Below are 5,322 nucleotides of genomic sequence, written 5' to 3' on the forward strand. Positions count from 1 at the left end.
TTACTCTGCCACATGGGGTTAGTATTGGTCTAGAGTTAAAATTCAAAAGGAGGAATGATACTATTTGCTTACTGACAATACTTTGGAATTTTGTTTTAATACATCTTTCTATCTGACTCTGATTGGAAATTAACCCTTAAATATGTTAACGTTAGAACTTGTGAGAAGTTTCCTCATTAGTTAATGTTGCATAAAGCAAGCATCTTTTCTTTTTGCATTCCAGAGATGCAAATGTCAACTTATGAACCTACCCAAACCACTATGGAAATGACTGAGTCCACTGCTACAGAAACACCGTCCACAACACCGACAACGACACCGACAACGACACCGACAACGACACCGACAACGACACCAACAACAACACCGACAACAACACCGACAACAACACCGACAACAACACCGACAACAACACCGACAACCAAAGCAACAACAATAGGCAGTGTGAGTGTACAGCTGAGTGTCTCAGTTGATGTTACAAATGGAATTCTATACGTCCATTCTTATTTATTACCATTTTCTAAACCTTTGTTGAAATTAGTTTATCACAAGAACTCAGCCAAGAACACCGACCCAATTGGTTTACTAATTTACATCTTTTTTCATGTCTGATTGATGAAATTACTTCCACAATGTAGCTTCACTCAGTAACCACTGCTTTCAATGAGGTCACCTGCACTATTTAAACTTGGATGTGTAACCCCTGCACTTGAATCAGGGCTTTCTGTTAAACTGGCATCTTTGTGTGTATGAAACACCACTGACATAATCAACCACCCATATCATGGTGTCAAAAATTGCTAAGTTGCTTTCGCAAGGTAGTAACTAAATGTATCCTGATCTCTCAGAAGGCAGGTACCTGGCCAGGCATTTTAGGCTTCTGGAGTGCATTAAGATCAGGGCTTTGGCAGGAGTTTCTCTTCATTATTTCTTTTGTATCATGAGTTTGCTGAGGCCAACAACTCTTTCGGATGTTTTGCTTGTTCTGAATTATTGAACATGGCATAGTGCTGATCATGCCACCAGAGTTCCAAGATCAGAAGAAGCAGCAAGGAATGCAATAAAGACCAGTGCAAGTTACAAATAGAGGGAAGTGAAAGCATTGCATTCAGCAGCTGATTAACATACTTGTAGGTCAATGAGGGGTAATGCATAAGGTGGTTAGGATTTGATGGAGAAAGCTGCCACTTGCATGGTCCACTTGCAAGTCCAACACTTAACAATGCATGACCCAGCACATGACATTGAAGATTACTATGGCTGTAAATGTTTATTCTTCAGGCACTTTCTAACATTGCTGATGCTAATGTTTGAGGCCAGCAATCTCAGTCAGTGTGTTACAAAATGGCTACAGTCTGCCCAAGTGTCAGCAGTTCATTGCCTTTCTCATGGTGATTGATGAGCAGAAGAAAGAACTTTGGAACTTGCCCACAGTTTCCAGATACCTTCGACTTGATGCATTCAGGCCTTTTGTGCATCCTATTAGGAACATGCCTTCATTGCTAATGACAAGGGTTTCCATTGGCTCAATATCCAAGTTTTTTTTTCTCTTCATTGGATGCATGCATGACTGACTGGTCAAGCATTTATTGCCCATCCCTTTTTGTCCAGAGGGGCACTTGAGAGTCAACCACATTTCCATGGTCTAGAGTCCAAAGTAGGACAGATGGGATAAGAATGGTAAACTTGCTTCCCTAAAGACATTAGTGAACTAAATGGGTTTTTCCTAACAATCGATGATTATTCCATGGTCATCATTAGACTATTATTTCCAGGTTATTACTGAATTCAAATTCCACCATCTGCCATGGTAGCAATCAAACCCAGATTGCCTGGTTCTCGTGATTAATAGTCTCATGATAATACCACTAGGCTATCACTTTGTTGTTACTGCAGGTAGAAAGTCATGAAGGGCTGTGATGAGATTTCAAACTTAAATAATGAATCCTTCACACAGTGTCAGTCCTCTGTTCCTTCAAGGCCATTTGGTTGAAGGGTTGCTGCTTGTTGAGTCTCAGCTCCTATTGTGCAATTGGAGTCAAGAGTGTGGTGCTGGAAAAGCACAGCAGGTCTGGCAGCATCCGAGGAGCAGGAGAATTGACGTTTCGGGCAAGAGCCCTTCATCAGGAAATCGTGCAATGCCTCTGTTCCTCTGCTGCTTCCTGAGGCTGATCAGAACTTCTGGACTTAAAAAGGGAAAAAGAATGGGCATGAGTTATCCTGTAGTCACGTAGGTAAGCACAGATAAATTAGGTGGTTTCTAAAAGCAGCAGTAAGTCAAGATGGTGTTGGAGTCTGGTGACTCTTTGTGAGCTGTCCCCAGCAGATCATCTCCTTACACATCATTTTTTTTTTGTCGTGTATCCTGTGTATGGATACCATGTAAGCCGCCATAGAGGAAAACTGCTTTAATATCCTGTAGAATGCTCCTCAGGGACAGTGCTGCTGATTTGCTGCCTCCCCACAATGCCCATCATTTACTCTTCAAGTGAAACAGTACACAGATGAACAGTCACCCTCCTCCTGTAGCTCCCTGTGTCTGAGTGTGAACTGTTCCAGAGGAGGGAAGTGTGTTAGAATTTGCATCATGAAAGGTTTTTGAGGATGTGCAAATTAGGGTATAAATGTACCTCTGATTTGAGAAAGATTGCAGAGGCCTGAAAAGGTGAAGGTAGTAATTTTGAGGACTGCAGTGAATGCTGTGATACTATGATAGGAACCAAAGGAGATGAATGCGTGTCTTGTTGCTTGTTTACAATATGCCCCTTCACTTTACAAGTTGCATACTATCTTTATCTGGTTTCAGCAACAGGGAAAGTTACCATTGCAATTAGGCCAACTGCCAATAAAGAATATCAGTATACAGCCTCTGCATTTAACTCAAGCTAATAAGGACACCTTTGCAGAGTTGTGATTGGGTACCACTTCAAATGTGATGACCATTTTGGTAAAAAAAACCCATTTGCAACTAATTTCACACAAAATGTTGGTTATTGCAAGACGTCAGAATACTGCAAATGGACTCCCAATGGTTACAGAGCCATTTACTCTCACACAACTTTGTAAAAGAAAGGTAGATATTGTAAAAGATAGGTAAATAATTAGACTAATAATGTTTATTGATGACACCTTTATCACACAGTTCATTCAGAAATAAGCCTGGCACATGACAAGATGATAAGTTCTGTGGCATATTTGTTTATATATTTAAAATACTATTTCGCAAAACTGCATAAGCTTTCTATGATACTGAGTCACGGTCGATAAGGGTTTACATTAGTGTGTGTGGATAAAATTCGGAGCTGTTCATGAAAATTTCTATTATTTTGCCAATATTTGTATCAATCTGAGAGTATTTTTAACTGCAGGGAAACAAATGTGCTGTGATCAACTGCGCTGGAGATGACTGCTACAAAAACCAAAATCAGGGAGATATGTACTGTCCTATTGGCAAGGATTACTGCAAGGTGAGATCTGTCTAAAAGGTTTACTGATACTGCAATATATTAAAACTGACATTAGTAAGAGGAATATATTTAACAAATTTGTGTCGCATTCCTCTGTCTGTAACCTTAGTGATGATATCAAGCAATTTAAAACAAGAAGCTTAGTCCTGCATTACAGTAGTGGGCATGGGGTCTTTCACATGCACAAAAAGTGAAGAACCGAGTTGGGAAAACCCGATATAGAATCAGAATGATCTTGCAGATGGATTTCTCAAAGCTACTGTATGGTACACATTATTAAATCATGGTTATTTACTCCGGAATGATCAAACAGGATTCAGGTTAGAAATGGGATTGAGAATGAAATCCAACTGTTGTTTGGCTCCCTATCGGAAATCTATTTTCTATTAGAAAACTAATTTTCAATCAGATAACTAATTTCCCTTCAGCTCCAATATTATAAAGTCCTGCATATGGAGCTTAATCAAATCAAATATTTGAAAATTCAGGCAATAGTCTACACAAAATCCACCAGCATGTCAACTTTTAAAATTTTCACATGTTTTCAGGACCTCCACAGACTCTCTTCACACTACTGTCCACAGATCCTTCCAGAACTGTACCTCAATGTGCTACTACCTCCTCTCTCATGTTTCTGAACTCCCTCCTCTCTTTGGTCACCTCCCCTACCTTGACTTCTACTTCCCATTTGGTATACCTATTCCCTCTCTAAAGAGATTGAAGACATTTTATTTAGTTTTATTTATTTAGAGATATGTGTTCTTCTCTTTTGCAGTTTTGTTGTCAGTACATCACCTTCACAAACACATGCATGTCTCCGTCAAAATGGGGAAGGAAACAATGTGGATTTTTAAAAAATACTTTCTTACTTTCTCACTCCTGTTGAAACCACATGAACTATATTTCTCTCATGAGATTATATGAACATTCAAAAAATGATCAGCAGAAATAGAAAAGCTGATCTTAATACCTGCAGCATCATGACAAAACTGTCTTTGTACTCTCCCTTGAAGACACCCTGAGACTCATTCACCACGCTACCAGTCAATATAATCCAGAGGTTTCATATACCCATCGAAATGGAGACCATGTACAACATCAGGCCTATTCCCAATTTGTTAAAAATCACAACACCAGGTTATAGTCCAACAGGTTTATTTGGAAGTCCAAGCTATTGGACTTGCAGTGGGGCAGGATCATAGGATACAGAATTTGCTTTTCATATCTCTTTTATATTCGATGTAAGTTCATAAAAGTGAAGATGGAAGGAATAAAGGGAGAGAAAATGGTATTCCTACTTCAGCATAGTTTAAACATATATCCCTTGTTCCCTTGTCTTTCAAACTAGAGTAATGTATCAACAGTTATGCAATCTATCCACTTCATTATTTTATAAATCTCTAAAACAAATAGACATAACTTCTTCAACCTACCCGAGTAACGAGGATTCATTAAAGCCATGAATCATTCTTGTAGTTCTTATGTAATCCCTTTACAAATGTCTATACTAAAGGCCATGTGACTGGAATAAATAAATGCTAATGTCATTGGTCATCCCCCTCATTCCCCACACTCATGTCCCCACAATCATCTGTTTGCTTTCTCCCTGGGGTTGTTCTGAAGTCTCTGGGAATTAAAGCCTAATGTGCAGGCCATGCTATGAGCAGCTCAGGAGAAAAATCATAGGGGCAATTATAAAGTCGTAGAGTCATAGAGATGTACAGCATGGAAACAGAGCCTTCAGTCCAACCCGTCCATGCCGACCAGATGTCCCAACCTAATCTAGTCCTACTTGGCCCATAGCTTGTGCCCGAAACGTCGATTCTCCTGTTCCCTGGATGCTGCCTGACCTGCT

General features: G+C 39.7%; 1 long non-coding RNA gene across 1 annotated transcript in view; it reads left to right on the forward strand.

The window, feature by feature from the left end:
- The first annotated feature begins 397 nt into the window (after nucleotides 1-397).
- Nucleotides 398-5,322, forward strand: part of LOC122563435 — an 11,948-nt gene continuing 7,023 nt past the window's right edge. The window contains exons 1-2 of the long non-coding RNA XR_006315604.1: nucleotides 398-444; nucleotides 3,369-3,467. This is a non-coding gene — a long non-coding RNA (uncharacterized LOC122563435). The remainder of the gene's footprint in view (nucleotides 445-3,368; nucleotides 3,468-5,322) is intronic.

This window comes from Chiloscyllium plagiosum, chromosome 27 (genome assembly GCF_004010195.1).
Source record: "Chiloscyllium plagiosum isolate BGI_BamShark_2017 chromosome 27, ASM401019v2, whole genome shotgun sequence".
In the NCBI taxonomy this organism is placed as follows: Eukaryota; Metazoa; Chordata; class Chondrichthyes; order Orectolobiformes; family Hemiscylliidae; genus Chiloscyllium; species Chiloscyllium plagiosum.